Raw genomic sequence first — 21,044 nt, forward strand, 5'->3', positions numbered from 1 at the left:
GAGGAAATTGTAGCTCTATGCAACATCTCCGATAAAATGCGTTTTATCATGAAAAAAGTAAGAAAATCCGATTGTTTTTTACTCGAAAAATTGTTTCTGAAAAAAACTTCTTAAGAGTGGATAATTTAAAAAAAAAATTAAAGAAAACTCATCTCTGAAAAGTGTGAATCTTGTGGTTATAACTTCGTTGAAAAGAAATATCGGAAATCAGAAGTGGAACATCTGTTAAAATAACCTAATTTGCTGAAGTGAATAAAAAAAATCCTGAAAAAGTTAGTAGGTAGTATCTCGAAATGAATTTTTTCCCGACTTCAAATACTATTCGTGATAAAAATGTTAAATAAATTGGGGAAATTTTTTTTCCACATTCTTAAAGATTAACAGCTTTAATAGAAAAAATTGCAATCCTTCAATTTTTTCAGCTATACTCGAACGAATAATGAAAATAACTCCAAACCGCTTCATAATACAATATCCTTAGGTACTTTAAGTTTGCTACCTGCCGAAAAAATCACCTCAAAATCTGCATTTTTTTTTTTGGTTCTTTAATTGTTTCAACTAGTTCTTGTGAAAACTCTCGGAAAATTCTGTAAAAAAAGGATCTCCTTATCTTGTTTCAGAAATCTGTGACCAAATTATGCTGCGTTAATTTCCAGACACCCTGTATATCGTTAAAAATTGATGGATGTGATTTCCGCATTGAAAAAACTGCCATGAATCACCAACAATTTGGGATCATCAATCATTCCTTGTTTATAGCTGAATGGCGGCATGTACGACCAAAAATTAACGAGAGAGATAATAAGATTTTTAATATATGACTTGTTTTTTCGCTTCATGCCTGCCAACCCTAAAAATCCCCCAATTATTCGGTGGCTAACACATACTGCCACAGGAATGTTGCAGGCTGGCTAGGGATAATGAAGCCATCTTTATTTTTCCTTTTGTGCAATCTCAACAAACTGTCGTTGTCTGGGAGCTGATGCTGAGCGCAAACAGACGTGCATGGTCATGTAACATCGTTACAAGTCTTCATCAAATATTTACATTACCGCCTAACTGGTTCAATTAAGGCTCAAATTTTTATATCTTCACATGGTTGCTGTTGGGAACTATAATTAAACCGTATTAGAAATTTCTCCTATGAGATGGTTATTGTTGTCGAAAAATATTGTTTGAGCGGGTTCTATTAGCATATATTAGCAGTGATGGTATCTCGTTTATCTGCGAGTTCTCACTTTTTGTTCTTTATTTAATCGGAAGATGATTACCCTATTATATATTTACTTTCGAAATGGAAAAGCGAAATGTTCCTGAATTATTTTTTATGAAAGATTTATTGAAATATACGAGGATATATTGAAAAATTCTTAGCCTACTCTAGAACCAAACAAAATTTCAATGTCAAAATATTTTATTACTCAACGTATTCTCCTACATTTATTACAAGGAACCTGCAACATCTCTAGACCTTTCAAAAAAAATGTTTCTTTATGCTCTGCAAACCGGATCTCCACAGCTTTTATTACCTCCCCGTTGGAAGAAAATGTACGGCCTTTTAAACTTTTTTTCAGTTGAGGAAAGAGATAGTCGGATGGAGCAAAATCTGGTGAATAAGGGGGGTGTTCTAGTAATTCAAACCCTAAATCACGAAATGTTTGCATGGCAACATGGGATTTGTGTGCAGGGGCGCTGTCCTGCAAAAACAAAACACCTTTGGATAGCTTTTCGCGTCATTTCTCTTTGATTTTTTCCCGTAGAGTGGTCAGTAATGTCGAATAGTAATCTCCTGTTATTGTTCTACCCTTATCCAAAAAATCAATCATGATAACTCCATGGCCATCCCAAAAAAAACTGAAGCAAGAACTTTTCCAGCAGATTTTGGACACGAAACTTCTTAGACCTTGGATAACCAGAGTGTCGCCATTTCATCGATTCTTGCTTTGTTTATGGATCGTAGAAATGTACCCAAGTCTCATCCATAGTAACAATTCGGTTTAAGAAGTCTACATCGTTTTCAAATCGAGCACAGATCGAACGCGATGCTTCTACCCTTGCACGCTTTTGATCAACATTCAAACCGAGATTTAAACAATTGGGGATCCATTTTGCAGCAATTTTTCTCATGTCCAAATTGTCGTGAACTATATAATGAACGCGTTCGTATAAAATATTCAGTGCTTCAGATATCCGTTTCAGCCCAATTCGAGGGTTTGATAAAATCATGTCATGAACTGCATCGATATTTTCGGGGACTGACACAGAAACTGGCCTTCCCGATCGGTCATCATCTTCAATGGAAAATTTACCTCTTTTGAAGCTTGCAGTCCAATTTTTCACGGTCGCATACAAAGAACATTGATCACCAAGTGTATTAAGCATATCTTAAATCTGCTTTCTTTTAATTTATTGCGTAACTCTGGTTTAATTTTTTGACCTTAAACTTCACACTAAAACTTCTAATGAGTTATAGTTCGTTGCTATGGTAACGAAATATTTTTTTTATGCATGGAACTGGTCTAGGCTAACTAGATGTCAATACATCGAGCAATACATAATCGTATTTTTTGAGTCGGGATAAGAACCAATCAATTTTTCAACCATATCTACAGAGTGAGTTTTTGTTTTATGACCTATTTTCACAAGAAAAATAAGTAGGTGATTTTGTTTTCTAGCTACCATTCGAATTGGATCGTTGTACAGTGTGTCCCACAGTCACAGGTTTTTATGACTCATTCACTGAACAATCTGCAGAAATTATTTTTATACGTGTTGCATTCCTTCTTTGGTACGCTGTACATATATCTTCAGTTGAAGATTTAGAACGATCATCGTTGTCCCTCATCTCTCAAATTTAACGATCAGATCTTTATGGCTTATTATACAACCTATCCATTCATACATTTATAGATGTGTAGGACGTTAGATCGATTTACTCCAGCGTGGGAGTAGGTAATAGCAAGTATATACATAAATATTTATTATTCGCAATTGAATGAACCTTCTTCGAGGTACAATGGGACATTTATTAATTCTGTCCGAACATGGGAAATTTTTAGAGAAACTTGAATGCTGCATGAGGTGTATCTATAACTCAGGAAAACTATCATGTCTGTCACTTTAGATTTGTTCAGAGATTTGTTATTCGTGAAGTTTTTTATGGATTATTTTGTATGTGGAAGCTCATCGTATATGGTTCAGAGTTTTTCACTGTGTATAAGTCAAAGATTCACCCTGTATAATGGATTGTCTTTCTTCATATGTTTGAGTTAAAGGGTAATATTGAGTATATTTACATCAGTTCTTCCGTTAAGTTTATTTCTACAACGCACACGAAGTATTATGCAATTACAGCTTTCAAATTTAAAAAAAATGTGACAAGATTGCAATATTCTAATAATACTTACTTGTTTGACCGATTCAGAAAAAGTAGAAGTCACTGTTAAGTGTTGATAACCCCAACTGTTTATTTATTCACTGAGACCTATTTGTGACATTGACTTTCTTGCTAATAAATTGGATTGATTGAAAAATTAATCTACATACTGACAATTCCGTAGCTCACTTGAGATGTTTTCATTCAATTCGAGATTGGGATTAACGATATTGCTTCTTCAATTAAACAGAAACGGTATTATTCATAAGAGTCATGCGTAATGTAAGAATTTTTTTGGTCATAATTCTCGACACAATTTCTTATTGAACATACACAAGTACATAATAACATACCATCGATAATATTACATAACAATGCATTCAAGGTTTCCCCTTTTGCTCAGTTACATAAATCTCAATGGAATGGATTGAATGAAATATGTATAACTGAATAAATCATATGATAATCGGTTTTGTATTTGTATGCATCACAGTTTACAGCACTTCCACTTCCATCAAGTCTTGGAAGTTCTTTTCATCTTACTAAATCAAATTATCTCCAATTTAAAGCCCCCATAGTTTTTGAGCAGTCTTAACGAATTTAGTGGGTGTTGAGTAATATATTTGAATTAAGTATGAAAGGGTCACTATATCACTATCAACCAAACTATTTACTGCCCTTTCTATTAGATTTTTCGTTGCTTGTAACAAGTGTTCTCGACAATTCGTCGTCAAGTAGGCTTTGAATCCGAGTTTGAATGTTGATAATCTGTATTCGAACATAGACAGAAGTTACGTCAAACACGTCACACATATTTTTCTGACAGATGCTCCATTGCGCTTCAAACAAACACAAGTAGAAGTTCATGGACCTTCTTTTATGAACGTAATTGATCAAGTTTAAGGTTCTTATTTTAGGTCTTCCACTCTCCTTCTTTCAAGGTTCAATCCTGAATTCTCTCGAATATTCATTGACAGAATAGGTCACCTTCTCGCTTTTAGTTTCTTGCGTAGATTAATTGAACAGAGTTCATCTGTGACAGAGTTAATCTATGGTTTCTTGTATTTTTTCGCCAAAATTTTCAACCATAACTTTTCATTTCTCATTCAACCATATTCTGTGATCGCAAATCAATCCAAATCATAGAATCACTGAAAACAATCTATCTCGAAAATCCCTTTCTTGTCAGTTTGCATCGAATAACAGAAGCACTCACAGAATAACAAATTCCAAATCGCTTCTCCTAAACTTCTCACTTTCAGAGATCGAGATTGACGTACTTATTTCTTTCACCGAAACTTTTTCGGTTATTTCGGAACTCCCAAACTCAATTTAACTTTCTGAAATCTAGGACTTCTATACGTATCTTCGTTTTGAATAATTAATTAACACTGGCTGAGGTGCCCTAATTTAGATCCAACGTTTACCGTTGAAAGTTTTAGCGTCATTGAAAGAGTAAGATCTCATTCACTCTGCTTCCAGATTGTCTGAGTTTTGAAATGCTGTCAAAAGTAGTCTGCCATTTTCGTGTTGAAACTCTGAGCAGCAATTTGGTGACTCGTTTGGTAATATTTATCATCATGCAATCAATGGTTATCTCTATAACTTAGAATTAATCTCGGAATTTAATCGGTAAATTTAAGTAATTTTTTTTAGTTGTGAATATGCTCAGATAGATCGATTAGAATTTTAAATTGTGCTTTTTTATGTAAGAAAAAGTTATCGTGAGGTTATGAAATCTTGAGCTCAAAGGTGGCAGTGAAAATTTCGTATTTATGTCAAAAAAATATATTCGCAGCCCAAAAAAATATAGAGGGTGAGTCTTTGACTCGTACAAATATTTTAACACTAGGTTCTTTAGGTCAAAAGAAACACTTTTTTCCTTAACTATTTTTTCCGAATCGGCTCGTTTTGAAAGATACAGGCTGTTGAAAAATCATGAAAAAATTGTTATTTTTATTCAATGAAATGAATTTCGCAATATAGTTTTTCATTTATTTGATGAATCATTTTCGAACACAAAATATCAACTAAGTCATTATAATCTTTACGTACCATAAAAATACCAAAAATTCAAAGAACCCAACTCTTGAAACTAAGTTGGACGCTATCTAATGAATATTTGGACGTTTTTTAAAATTAAAGTATTCTTCATATTTTCTCGTATAATGCGCCGTTTTCGAGTAATTTGATGTTCAAAAATACAAAGTATCTGTGAAATTTGCTAAATTGGATACTTTGGCTGGATAAGATTCACAGATGTGTAGTGCACAGATTTAGCTAGTTATTCTGAAGGAAATTTTGTTCCACCAGGGGTAGCTCAGCTCATTATGAAAACTTCAAATGGCTCTATATATTTTTATCAGGGCCAATTGGAAAAAAATGGCATAGGAAAAAAAATGATTCTTTTGACCTCAAGAATCTACTGTTGAAATATATGTATGAGTCAAAGACTCACCTTGTATACTATAAATAATACTATTATCTAAAAGTCTATTTGACTGAATTATTTGACTATTCTCTTTTGAATCTCTTTACCTGTGAATTTCCATCTGTAGTAGGTTCCAACAGTGGGTTACTATATTGATCTTTCGAATGTCAGGTAATATAAATGAATAGAATTCATAAAAACTAGTAGATTACCATAAGTGCGACTATATTGTGTCATTAATTATGCTAGCGTTGTAGTGGTTTATAAAACTGACATGGATGGAAGATTTTCATCTAGTTTATGCCAGTTTTATTCAATACTCGCGAAAATTGAAGAATCCTTTCTTCGAAACATTTTCATCATTTTTCTGTCGGCACAACCGATCATTCTGACACTCTACAGTTGATTGGGGCTCATAAATACCCAGAGCCATTTACTTTCTCTTCGAGGTAATAACAGCAGGTTATTCGAACAACCTACAGCTCTCATCTGATTGAAGCCGAAATTCCGAGTCAAATCTTTGATATAACGGTGTGTCTGCCCATGCAAGTCTTCAAAAGACATCAATCGAAGCGTTTCAGCTATATAACAGCTAATAGCTTCAATTTCTCCGTATTGTCAGATTATTCTCGAAGTAGAATTGAACGTGTCAAATGTACAACTTTGTCTTTTCGTTGCTTTCGCTTATTGGGTTACCTAGTTGTAGAGCTTCAGGCAATTCAGTTTTAGTTTCTTCTACCTCTACGGTGTCCTTGGAATGGAATTCGACCAAAATACTGAACAATTCCATAACAGGCATTGTTTTTTTGTTTCTTTCTCTTCAAATATCTGAAACACAAGGATTAAAATTGAAAAATTCTTGTGTGTAGAAGACAATGTTGCTTAGCCGTAGTAGTAGTGACAAAAAAATGGTATCTTGAAGTCGACTCGATTTCGAAGTCATATGTGAAGTTGGGCCGATTTTTTTCGATAGTTCTGGGTGGGTAGATTGAGAAGAATTGCGATTCTCATGGAAAAAACAATTCACTGTTTTGCAAAAATGAGTTTTGAAGTTATTTTTAGATGAATAAGGACGAGTTCTAGAGTTCTTGAAGAAAGTTCTGGTTAATAAAAAGAATTTATGAAAACATCAATTTTTGACTCTGCTACTCAGAACTTGTCATCAGATTTCTCATCAGATCTCAAAACTCTTTTTACCTACATTCCAAATGTTGGTTTCCGAATTTCTGACTTCATTGAAGCTGATAAAACGAAAATTTTTGTTTTTCAAGGAAACCTATCGAATTTTTCTATAGAACATACCTAGCCTAACAGAACTGAAATATTTCTTATTTTTCTTTCCAAAATGATGGTTTTTGAAAGTCAAAAATTGATCTTTTTTCCATTTTTTTTTTAATTTTGCAGATCATATTCTCGTTCACCTAAACCAGTCACAAATTATCCTTTTATGACATATACAGGGTGTCCTCGCCATGGGGCAGCGGTCGAATACTCTAATTCTTAAATTAGCTTTACAAAAAAGAGTTTCGAATAAAACTTTCCTCTTTTTAAGTAGAGCATCTCCTAAAATTATTTAGAACTATACAATGTGATTCGTTTCTTCTGCACAGCTTCGTTATTTTAAATGAAACACCCTATATATTCTTACATTTTTGAATTCCTCGTTAAATTTGAATATAAGTTTGATGACACAACTATGTCTGAATTCTCAACGGTTTTCGAGAAATTTGACTTTTTATCAATATTTTGACAGTTTGAGGTACTTACATAAAGGATTACAGCTCAGTTCCTATTCTATGTAATTGATTCAAATTTGTACTCTGTCTAGTTAATAATTGATACACTAAAATTTTTTTTTCTGAACAACCATATTTTATACATGGTCCACGAGATCCATTATCAAAACAGAAATTCATCGAAATCTTCATTTTTTTGGCAACCCATATTTTTTTGTGTTCATTATTTGAACAACTAAAAGCGAACCAAAAATTTTCAAATAATGAACAGAAAAAAAAAATGGGTTGCCATTTAAAAAAAAATTAATATTTTGATGAATTTCTGTTTCGATAATGGATCTACGCTTTCGTGGAACCTGTAAATAATATGGTTGTTTAGAAATAAATTTTAGTGTATCATTTATTGACTAAACACAGTCCAAATTTGCATCAATTTCATAGAATAGGGACGGAGCTATAGTCCTTTATGTAAGTACCTCAAACTGTCAAAATATCAATAAAACTCCAATTTCTAGAAAACCGTTGAGAATTCAGACATAGTTGTGTTATCAAACTTATATTCAAATTTAACAAGGAATTCAAAAATGTAATAATATATAGGTTGTTCCATTTAAAATAACGAAGTTGATAGCTGTGCAGAAGAAACGAAACACTTTGTATAGTTTTAAATAATTTTAGCAGATGATCTACTTAAAGATAGGAAAGTTTTATTTGAAACTGTTTTTTAAAGTTAATAGAATTAGAGTAGTCGACCGCAGCCCCATAGCGCGGACACCCTGTATGACATGGATGGAATTTGTTGCGCAAATAGAGTGCCTTGACTAGTTAGAGCCTCACTGAATGATTTCATCTCGAGCAAAACCCAAAACCCGAAAATTGACTTGAATTTACAACAGTGTTGAATACAAAAATAACACTCAGGTACCATTATCATATAAATCGTAGTTCCCATTGGGGGATTGCCACTTTTAAAATTATTATTGGTGCACATCCAATCTTTTTGTTGCTTTCGCAATATGCAAGCCTGATTGAACGATAAACGAATGAGAGAATGCCAGGTGCATGTAAGATGCTGGGAAGCATCACTACACCGTTGCGTTGTTACAAAAACAGGTATAAAATCTGGTGGACCGAACTGCTAAATAATGTTCCTGAGTATTGTATGGTCATTTCTCATATTTCACCTTTTCATTTGGTACCTTCGAAGGGAATATGAGGCCGATGAGGGAGCTCCCACGTGGTTCTAGTCACGTACTGTCAAAACTTCAGTTCGTTTGATCATTCTGACAGAAAAAGGTATATATACATATACAGGGTGGTCCCGATCGTAACCAAGAAATTTTAACCACGTATTCTACATGAAAAATAAGCCCTAGTTTGTCATACAAACATATGTCGAGAAATGTTTCCTCTCCGAGATACGGGATTTTGAAATCATAGAAAAAAATGTTTTTCATTGATCACTTTCACACTGCTTGAAATATTTTTATGAAATTTGAGAAATAGGTTTTGAGCGTCAAGGAGCACTTTTTGCATAATATCATTTCTTTTTTATTCTACCAATGGCGTCCGTACTGCAGCGAGACTGAATATTTTGAGATAAAAAAATGATACGCCACTGGTTTTTTCCGATAATAAAAATCACTATCTAAATCCTTATTTATTTTGGAGAAAATTCGGTCTCTTGACTTTTTGCTGTACGAGGCACCGTTTCCGGTTAAAAAAATAAATTATATTCTCATTCATGAGGAAATCGCCAAAATTTGGTATGTAAGATACATAATGATAATAAAACTATTTTTGCTATATCAAATTTTGGCGATTTCCTCATGCATGAGAATGTGTTTTATTTTTTTAACCAGAAACGGTGCCTCGTACAGCAAAAAGTCAGGAGACCGAATTTGCTCCAAATTGAATAAGGATTTAAATAGTAATTTTTATTGTCGCAAAAACCAGTGGCGTATCATTTTCTTATCTCAAAATATTCAGTCTCGCTGCACTACCGACGCCACTGGTAAAATAAAAAAGAAATGATATTATGCAAAAAGTGCTCCTTGATGCTCAAAAACTATTTCTCAAATTTCATAAAAATATTTCAAGCAGTGTGAGAGTTATTAATAAAAAACATTTTTTTTTTCTATAATTTTAATACCCCGTATCTCGGAGAGGAAACATTTCTCGACATATGTTTATACGACAAACTAGGGCTTATTTTTGATGAAGAATACGTGGTTAAAATTTCTTGGTTACGATCTGGACCACTCTGTATACATATCATGAATCTCAATCTTTGTAAAAAGTATAAATCTGTTTTACCTTCTTATCTTTCTCAGAATGTCACTTGAGATGGCACGAATGTCATCTTCAACATCTAGTGATCTGGTATTTTTACGTGATAATAAATTTCACAATCGATTTCACATATTTTAAATCCCAGAGTTCATCGATCAATCTAAAAGAATGGCTACCTTCTAGCGAATTTCATACTAAGCGCGATTAGAAATTGCTGTATGAAAAAAATTGAGGAGCGGTCGTTCTCTTTCATCGAACAGTCAAGATATTTCTCTTCTATGTGATGGCGTGGGAGGATTGTAACATTTGCTGGTAGTGCCATAGCACCAGATGTCTGATATATCTTGGAGGCAGGATTAAATTCCCTATTTCACAATATGCAAATTGGTGCGTAAAATCTGGAGCAATAAAACATTTTGGAAGCACCGACACATGAAAAATGATTTGACTTTGTTTGAACTGAAAATAGTTGTAGGTACCTCGAAATTTCAAAGTATAGAGATAGAGAAACCAAATATGTACGTTTGAGTGAATTTTTCATAACACAATGTAAGAAATGCAAGAAAAGAATCTAACTTGAAGTGGAAAAAAAAAACAATTTCAGAACTGTTGATTACTGTTGGAATAATGTGATATTTTATTTTTTCAGATTTCTGCTTTCAATTCTTCCAAAAATCAGGTATGTACAACAGTCATTTTTATCGACAATATTTGTTGTTGAAAATATACTTAGTATGGATTTTGGTCTTAAAATAATTACTAGATTCGCTCGAGGATTCGCTAAAAAAAATTGAATGAAATTATTTCTGTCACTGTTTTAATTGGTAGAAAAACGAATGTTTTTCCACTGTTGATATGGAAGGCTGTAAGTTACTCGAACTATTTCTATCGGTAGCGTGGCCGAGCGGTCTAAGGCGCTGGTTTAAGGCACCAGTCTCTTCGGAGGCGTGGGTTCGAATCCCACCGCTGCCATTCTTTTTTTATAATTTACCTACTAATTTCATTTTGCTAAATTCCAAAGAAGTTGATTTCATTTTAAAGATGGTTCCTAAATTGGTGATAGAAATGATAAGTGGGTATTCGTTGGGTAGTTCTGGGAAAAAGTTGTGTTAATGTGGACTCGAAAAATCTTAGTTTTTGAAGTAAAGAAGAGTTTTCGAGTCTTCATCGGTTTTAAGGATCACTCTAAAGGTCATTCGAAAGAAACTACTATTTTTCTGAATGACTTTAAAAATGCCAATAAGTCAATTTTTTCAAATGGCGTATCCTGAACTTTTTTATCTGTTGTGTGCCCCTGGACGTACCCTAGCTAGAAGGAAGTCTTTATTTTCATGGAAATATTTTAGGCCAAAAATGGATAAATTTAGAATTCATTTTGATCTCGAAATGTTTCCATAACTTGCTTATCCGATGGACAAAAAAGTCAACTGAAAAAATTGACTTATTTACAAAAAATTGCAGTGTCCTTCCGACCACCTGCAGAGTGATTCGAAAAAAAGAAGAAGACTTGACAAATCCTCGGGAATTCAATAAAAAAATCGTACATTTATCTGAAACGGTTTTTACGATATGATCTCTATCATAACCGGGATCATAACTATGAAATTTGTCGGAAAAAATCACCTAAGGCAAAACCGCACACAGAAAAATGTTGGGAGTTTCGAAATCAGAATCTCGATTCAGATTTGATAAAAAAAATTGGTTATTTTTTTGTTGAAAAAGCAGGTTGGTATCGTGTTTTACCACTTTGGGTATTTTTCAAAGTTTGAATCATTCTCTGCTAGTCCCAAAATTTCTAAGAGCAATGTTGACTCACCCTGTATATTGGTATCATTTCAAGAGTGTTGAATTTTATTGCATCCTCCAGAATTTCTGTACTAATCAGAAGCCTATCTGCATGTTTTTTCCGAAGGAAATAAATGATGAACATCGCTCGCCAAATAATGGAGAGTAGACCTCTTTATTTTTGTATACAACATAAATTTGGGGACACCCAGTTCGCGGGATATAAATCTTCGGAGCCGAAACTAGGAAAATCCATTACCGTCCTCGATAGGACTTCGAATTCACCTCATAAATTCAGAGCGAAAAGAAATTTTCCTCCCAGCTGGAGTGTTTCAGCAAGAATGGATCTTCATCGGGCGAACTTGTTAAACATTTCGAACATATTTCCTGAAGATTAAAACGTGCTCTCGCTGTAGGGAAACACGTAGGTAGGATTTGAAAGTCTCGAAGTCGATTTCACAAGATTCGGAGATAGGTTGTGCTGGAACATTTCGATTACGAGGTTTAAGCTTATACATACAAGGCGATTCTTAATTTTTAAACAGGTGATAGAAATCATCAAAATGAACTCTTTTGAAAGTTCGAAATAAAGAAAGCATTTTGTGTTAAATCGAGAATTTGTCACCAACGATAACACAGGCCAACAAAATGAAAAAAAAAATTGGTGCCGGAAATCTTACATCTGATTTTAGATGTTTTTAATGTGCTGATTCCAAAAATGCCACCAGATTTTTTCTGTCAGCTCTAGTTTCTGAGATACACGTTACAGGTTAAATGGTATATTGACAGTTCAAAACGTAGTTTAAAATGTGTTCTTTTACATAACGGTAACAAATATGGCTCAATTCCTATTGGTCATTCTACTACCATGAAGGAAGAATATGAAACAATAGCATTAGTTTTGAGAAAAATTAAATACGAAGAACATCAGTGGTCAATTTGTGCTGATTTAAAAATGATTAACTTCCTCCTTGGACAGCAGAGTGGTTATACAAAATATCCTTGTTTTTTGTACCTTTGAGACAGCAGAGCTAAACATGAGCACTGGGTTAACAAAAATTGGCCTTCAAGAGATGTCATGATTCAAGGAATACAAAACGTGATCAACGAACCTTTGGTTTCAAGAGAAAAAATCTTACTTCCGCCCTTGCATATCAAGCTAGGCCTAATGAAGCAATTTGTGAAGGCTTTAAATCGAGATGGAAATTGTTTTGGGTATTTGTCACGTAAATTTCCTGGCATTAGCACGGAAAAACTAAAAGCTGGTATATTTGATGGTCCTCAAATAAGGCAACTTGTTAAAGATCCACATTTCACCACATCAATGAACGAGACTGAATCTGACGCTTGGAGTTCATTTGTTCAAGTAGTACAAAATTTTCTTGGCAATGATAAAGCAGAGAATTACGTAGAATTAGTGGAAACTATGCTTTCAAATTTTAATATTCTCGGCTGTAACATGAGTATAAAAGTTCACTACCTCCACAGCCACCTAGATCGTTTTCCAGAAAACTTAGGTGATTGTAGTGAAGAACAGGGGGAAAGATTCCATCAGGATATTAAAACTATGGAAGATCGTTAGCAAGGACGATGGGATAGCCACATGATGGCGGACTACTGCTGGAGCCTTCAGCGAGAGTGCCCTAGTAAACTCCATTCTAGAAAATCGTATAAAAGAAAATTTTTATGTGATTAGTGACTAATGTAATTATGTAAATTAAGTTTTTGCAATAAATACTCAAATCCATGTGTCTTTGTTTTTTTTAACTGTCAATAGTAATATTATATATTATAACAGTTATAACGTAAATTATATACACAATTTTTTTTAAAAATCTCAAAAACTAGATCTGATAGACAAAATCTGAGAACTTTTTTACATTCTGCATCCAAAAATTACTCAGGAACAGTTAACAAATCGCAGGCACCAAAATGTGTGTTGGCCTGTGAATCAATTTGTTCACGAATAACTTTACGAGCACTTTTTATTCGTAGTCTCTATTCTTCCACAGTCTCTACCGATCCCTCTCGATACACTAATGTTTCAAAATGATCACAAAGAAAGAAATCGAAGGGATTTAGATGAGGGGAGCGTGCAGGCCAAAAGATCTCTTCTTCGAGAGTTAGAATCTTCCAATTGCAATGTATACTTTGACAATGTGATGCTGTAAAACTGTTCTTGACTCAGTGTCTTCCATACTTTAATTTGGCCACTTCTACTACCCTAGTTATGGTTCTTGTGCTTATTGTATGAAGAATACTTTTATTTCACGAAACGTTCAAATATTCATTAGAACCGAATCGATTCGAAAAAAATAGTAAAGGGAAAAAATGTTTCTTTTGACCTCAAGAATCTACTGTTAAAATGTTGTACAAGTCAAAGACTCACCCTGTATACGTTGATTTATTTCATTAGTTGTACCTACCTCTTGTCAACAAAGAAGCATCCCTTTGAAAACAACCTGTACATGTGTATGATGCCAGGCCAGATTATTTTGTTTGATTTTTTCAACAGTTCAGGAGAAAGCGTATGAAATATATTGTCCCATATAACTATTTTTCAGAATACTGGAATTCCAATTTGAATATTATTATACGAGCAATAATTTGCATGATTGCTTTACTCTAGAATTCACTTACGCACCTCACAAGAAACGACTGGAAAGCGGAGAAATTGCAGATACAGTAAAAACTACCTATCACTCGATAAATTCAATGAAAATTGACCATTCTCGATATTTCAAGCTTTCGTTTAATTTGCATGACATGACGGGATAACTAGGTACTAGGAGATATAAATTTTTTTGAGAGTAGTTGTACGTTTCACATCACAATAATTCTAGTGCACATCGGTTATCGATCACGTTCTCACCTAGTTCTTAGAATAGCGGATTTTGTACTTTCTTCTGAGAGGTTTTGATGGTTATGATCGAATTAAAGCAGAAGTTATGTTCCTGGAGCAATTTCCACAAATCGGTCAATAGGGAATAGAAAAAAGTAGATTCTTTTATTATTTCAATAATTATAATTAGGGGTCGCCAAGTACTTGAAAATTTCAAGATCTTGTCTTAATTTCTAGAAATTTGATATCGATAGTTCGAATTATTAGGGGAGACTAGGGAGCATTGATACATGGGGAGGCTTGATACAGGCTTATATCCGCGATCTGTAGCCGTTTTCAAAAGTTTTATACTAGTGAACACTATTCTTTGGCAGAGGGCATTGCGTGACGTTAATCTGTAAGGCTTACAGTAGTTTGTTTGTGAAATATTCAACGAAGAGTGTTTCGAGGTGAGAAATTGTAAGTTTTTACTCAAGTTACCTAAGGGTTTTATGATCATGCATTAATTCTTCGGCATGAACAAACATTTCACTGGGAAATATGCATAAAATCACTCAATTTACAGTTTTATTCGCCTTTCAAAATATATGAGTATAAGATGAAAACATAAATCCCTCTAAAAATTGCTTTCGGGGAGGTTTGAGACATTTGTCGTGGGGAGACCTGATACATGAATCATCTTCAAAAAAATATTCCGTAGCTAGTTGGATAGGCCTACATGAAGGCGTTTTCACCATCCAACATATCAAAGGGATTTTTAACAACTGGAATTTATCCGTACCATCCCCATGTATTTAACGAGGTCGACTTTTCTTGTGCGGAAGTGACTAACCGACCATTTCATGATTTTTCTACACCTATGGGACCAAAGCAAGCCAGTATCATTGCTGACCTACCTACTGAGCTTAATAATCCTCTCGATTACTCTCCCAGTACATCGTATCAATCCTCCCATATGTGGGGAGGCTTGAGACAGTTTGCATGTTTTTGTGTTCAACGTTCTGTATAGAATAAGATGGTTATGTTTTGAGACTTCTATATTTATTTTGTTGAACGATTAATTGAAGAATCATATAATATAAGAAAAGTCCTGTTTCTTCATATAATTCAGTTTCCAGAATATAAATTCCAAAAAACGTATCAACCCTCCCCAGTCTCCCCTACTCCATATCAATCATATCATATCTTTTCCACCATTGAAATGCGATATCAAGGGACTTGGTATGATTTTTATTAGGTATATCTGAACTAGTCCAGTCAAAATATACAACTCAATCAGGAATTGAATGATAATTCCAGGCAAGATAAATCAATCAATAACGTACCACCATTGTTCAAAAACGCCAATAAGAAGTATGGTATTTGCAACTACCTGACACTTGAATGGAGGGACTGTTTTAACTTTTGTAAGCCAGCTTTTTCATCTTCAACTTATTAATGTGAAGCTATACTGTGTTTCGTGAAGTCTCATCGGTTTTCTTTTCAATTCGACGCACTGTATACTGATGTAATTCATATCATGCAAATGAGATTGGAGAAATATGAAATTACCTAAAATATGTATTTCTTGTGGTTCTTATATCAACATACATTGATTTGGAATTCAAATGTAGATTGCAGCGACATGATGATGACAGTTCGAACTAAAAAGTTAATGCAGTTATTGTCATTTTTTAAGGGGATTTTGAATTCTTCGAATAAATCCTTTTTTCTCAGTGTATAGTTGTTTTTTCTCAATTTTGAAGAATGCTTGTCGAAACTGGATTCAAGTGTGTTAATTATTAACAGGTCAATAAATGTCATGAAGTATTAGTATTTATGAAAAAAATTCGAATATGTTCTGAATCAGCTGATAAAAGAGATAAATATTTTTGGAATTCGAACTTCTTGCCTCTTTTCACGATCATAATAAAAGGAAATGGATTATATGACAGCCACAACTATGATATCTTGCCTTCTCCATTATATACAATGGCTAAAATTACAACATTGATGCTAAGAAAACTTGTCCAAGTTGAACTGGAAATCAGAAATGATTTTCTAAGTGAATTTTGTGTGAATGTTCGTTTTTTGTGTGAATCCTTTAATTTTGAGGTTATATATCAAGGTCAGTTAATTCACCTTCTATACTTCGTAACCAATTTGAAATGTACAAAAACTTTATCCTGCTATAAGGACGAGATACATATGTCCTTAAACATTGACTGGAAGTTCATTTCATCGTGGAAAATAGTTAAAACTGACAGCTTCCCAAGACAGTCGTAATCGAAGATTTGCTCAAATTATGAAAAATTCACCAAGCTTTCCCTATTATCACGAGATAAATGAAGATATCTTCAACAGATTATGATATATTTTTTATGAAAACTCTTATTGAAACACCAAAATATTCTCCGTTCCTCGATGTAAACAAACAAAAGTGCATTCATTCATTTTTTATTTACCAAAATTGACAAGAGGGAGCGTATCGCTCGTTTGGAATTCCCAATAGTTTTCGAAATTCAAAATTCCAGACATAATTATCTACGTAGAAAACTGTTACCCGGGGGAAAAATTCTGAACGATACAAACATGCTCAAGATATTCAGATTTCCCATTGTGTCCCGAAATAGAACCTTAATGTCACAAAAGCAGGGCGCAAATTCCTCTTATCGGTTAAGGATCACGTTTTAATTCGCTTTCAGCGTTCGTAAATCCCCCTGAAAACGGCATCAAAGACTGTTTTCGCCAGATAAATCACTTTTGGGGGAATCGAATCCGAACTTCAGTATCTTCAGCTTCATTGCTTTGTCGAATTAAATCGAACAGAATGAACAGAATCAACGAATATACCGGGTTGAAATATTCGATATGGATTAAATCGGGGTAAATTGAGATCGAGTAGGTATTCCAATGTTGCAGTGGATTATTTATTCATCAATGTTTCCACAGTCTGGATTGGATTTGAAATCCAAAGGACACTTCGGAGATGTTTTAGATGTGTACAAAGAAAAAATGAAATTGTAGACCTGTAGTTCAACAATGAACTGTGGTTTATGACTACAAGATATAGGACGTGAATTGTAGTTCATTGTAGAACTACTTACAGATCAACGATTTATGCAACTGGCCTAAGGAATATTCTTCAGGATCGTCTCATTAGCCTAAATACGAAAATGAATTTTCTCCAAGATCGTGTTATTTCACACAATATGATTTTTTCCTATGGTCTCATTTGAAGAAACGTGTAAATACCTATTTCTGATTTGGAACAACTGAAATAGAATAATTGAAACAATTTATCAAATCAACGATTAGCCTTTCATTTTAATCAACGTTTTCGCCAAATGCGAATTATCTCATATTATTGGGATTCTTGTAATCTAACTCATTGAAAGAAACGCTTTTCGCACATTGGAATGAATCATTAATAGTGGTAACTTCTGTTCTGAAAAATTGCTGTTCCATATAAAATCACGATACATACTTAGGTTAATATCTTCAACGACTTTTTTTGAGAACACGTTCTTTGCCTTCACAGTTTATTACAGTTGCATTGCTGTTCATGACATTCCTATCTTTGGGCACTCTAAAATGTACGAACTTTTTGAAATGCAGGTTTCCGTGGGACATAAATCCAACTGATTTCCCTGGTGTCATGTTGGATTCATGAATTCTGAACGGGAACAGATGATATAGAGTGAATGCACATTATGTGGTTGAATAATTAATCATGGTACTCAAATAAACTGCATGATCTTTCAAATTCGACAAATATTGGGAACGAAATAGCTACTATCAATGTTCATCAAACCATCTCTTAATCCTCTTATTTCTGGGAAATGGCACTGATCGAAAATAAATTTTTAGTATCGAAAAACAAATTATGATGCGTTCTCGATGTACAAAGTGAAAATTTGACCCGTCAAATATTTCAAAATTAGATTCTTGAGGTCAAAAGAAACACTTTTTTCCTATACCATTTTTTCCGATTCGACTCTGATAAAAAGATGTAGCCATTTTGAGTTTTCTTTATATGCTGTGCCACCCCTGGAAAAAAAGAATTACCTTCTGATTCACTAGCTAAATCTGTGACACTACACATCTGTGGATCTTTTAAACAGAGTTGTGTACAGCCAAAGTATACCCAATTTTTCAAATTTCACAGATATTTTTTATTTCAAAAATGGCGCATTATACGAGAAAATATGAAGAATACTTTTATTTCACAAAACGTTCAAATATTCTTCAGATAGCGTCCAACTTGGTTTCAAGAGTTGGGTTCTTTAAATTTTTGCCATTTTTATGGTACCTAATGATCATACTGAGAAAACTGGAAGACGTGGGTGATATCTTGTGTTCGAAAAAGACTCATCATATAAATGAAAAACTATAATCCGAAATTCATTTCATTCGATAAAACCGTTTGTGAGATAGAACTAAAAATAACACTTTTTTATGGTTTTTCAATAACCTGTATCTTTTAAACCGAGCCGATTCGGAAAAAATGGTAAATGAAATAAGTGTTTCTTTGGACCCAAAAAATCTACTGTTGACATATTTGTACGAGTCAAAGATTCACCCTGAATATGTTTTATAGCCTAGAGAATATCCAAATTCAGGTTTTCAATGGTATGTACAACATAAACTGTAATGAGAAGAAAGTGAGAACATGCTAATTTTCAGCATAAAATAATGATTAGTTCTCCATAAATATCTAACTAAAAATTAAATTTTTTTTTATGATTTTTAAACAGCCTGTATCTTTCAAACCGAGCCGATTCGGAAGAAATGGTAAATGAAGAAAGTGTCTCTTTTGACCTCAAGAATCAACTGTTAGAATATTTGTTGAGTCGAAGACTCACCCTGTATAGTGGACTGGATCAGAATGGAGAATTCTCCTCAATTTGGGTTATCACTCCTTATGCAAGTTTAAACTGAATAATTATGAGTTTCATTCATGATTTTTTCAAATTCATCGCGGAAACTATTCAAAATCATCCTTCAAATATGGGGTTTTCAAATTTAAATCGCTTTGTGCGGAGTTTACTATTTGGCAACAGCGTATACATGACAATGAAAAGAACAAAGTCCGATCAGCTTGTTTATAAAATAACAGCTGTTGATCTACAGGCGCGTACTTACTGGCGAGCTTCAACTGCAACCGGCCATAAAAATCCCATAAAATTTTACGACCTTCCTCGTTCGTCGCTGACTTCATAGACAGCCATCTTTGTCTATCTCATCAAGATAGTGTATTTGTTGTCCTTTATTATCGAGGCATATTTCAGTCGATGTTGCCAGCTTGTGCAATTCTCACAAAACGCTTTAAACTTTAAATACCCATTTTTATTTTTCATTTTAAGTGCTTAAAATAATTTTTTTTTGGTAAACGGTTGAAATGGTTATTTCAAAATGTGACGTTTCCAAGATATTTCATAAAAAATACATCATTTTCGTCAGAAGGAGTATTCCCTATTGAAAAGTGTTGTTTTCTTGATCTAATCATCGATAATCAATCTAGCCAAAAACTGGTTTGCAGCAGTTTTTCAGCTTATTGAACATTTCTCGAGAATGAGGAGTTGAAAATTGGAAAAAAATCCAAAATAATGCAATCTCTGATACTGAAGATTCTCTCAACCTCTTTCGCTGGGAAAATTCTCCATACAAAACTGATTATTCCCTGGAATCCACGACAAATCGAGCAGATCAACGTCCCCGAGTACCCTGCGACGAATAAGAAACTTTTTCATTATACTTCAAAGGATTCCGATTTCTGAATGCTTGGCGAGGGCGGACAGAAACTTTTCCAATGTTGAGCAATGAAATAAATAACTTTCTCTCCCCTTTTCCCGCGTTGCAGCTCCCGAAGGAATCGGACCGGCCCAGGATGAGTTACGGATGAAAATCAATACTAATATTTTCGTTGTTGGAGTAAATAACTCGATTGAAAGTGGCCTAGGAGACTGGGGATATTGCTGTCATAAGGGGTGGAATTTCAGGACATAGTTGCTGATTTCGGTCCAATAAATCGGGCAATATAGGATTGAGTGAAGGATTTATTTCTTCCGGCTGAACTGTCAATAGCAGTATCCTGTATTGGTTCATGATTTGCAATAATGAATCTTTGATGTAGCGTAGTACGATTGCTGAATTCAACTTGTCAATTTGTCATATGTATTTTCAAAAAATGAAAAAAAAGATTCGAATATGACTTATGGCCATATGCACCGTTTCATTGAACGAGATTAAAATTAAATGCTTAAACATCCTTTTTTCCATAGAGATTCTATGCTTGAACGTCGTTTTAGAGCTTAAACTTTGCTCAATCAAACGGTGCTTACTGCCATCAGACTATTGATTAGGATATACACCATGCTTCAGAATTCGGATATAAATTTTGAAAAAAATAAAATATACTTGTCCCAAGTCACCCACCGATTTGGGTGGCTTGGGTCACAAGTTAAAATTATTGATTTCTCAACTCTCAAATGAAATAGGTGACTTGGGAAGGTGTATAGTTTTGAAAAATTAAAATTTGTGATTATTTGGTTGAAATTCGCTAAGGAAATTAAATGATAAACCCCTCTTCCAGCGAAAGTA

The 21,044-nt window shown here is 33.9% G+C and overlaps 1 protein-coding gene, 1 long non-coding RNA gene and 1 other non-coding gene across 3 annotated transcripts in view; 2 read left to right on the top strand and 1 right to left on the bottom strand.

Annotated features, from left to right (window-relative positions):
* LOC123309063 (protein tramtrack, alpha isoform) overlaps positions 1-21,044 on the bottom strand; it is a 592,303-nt gene that overhangs the window by 507,177 nt on the left and 64,082 nt on the right. The gene's annotated exons all lie outside the window — the stretch shown is intronic.
* Positions 1-21,044, top strand: part of LOC123309224 — a 41,645-nt gene that overhangs the window by 5,708 nt on the left and 14,893 nt on the right. The window contains exon 2 of the long non-coding RNA XR_006537247.1: positions 10,485-10,514. This is a non-coding gene — a long non-coding RNA (uncharacterized LOC123309224). The remainder of the gene's footprint in view (positions 1-10,484; positions 10,515-21,044) is intronic.
* Positions 10,726-10,807, top strand: Trnal-aag. Its single transcript has one exon. It is a non-coding gene; the product is annotated as a tRNA-Leu (tRNA).

Source organism: Coccinella septempunctata, chromosome 1 (assembly GCF_907165205.1).
Source record: "Coccinella septempunctata chromosome 1, icCocSept1.1, whole genome shotgun sequence".
Lineage (NCBI taxonomy): Eukaryota > Metazoa > Arthropoda > Insecta > Coleoptera > Coccinellidae > Coccinella > Coccinella septempunctata.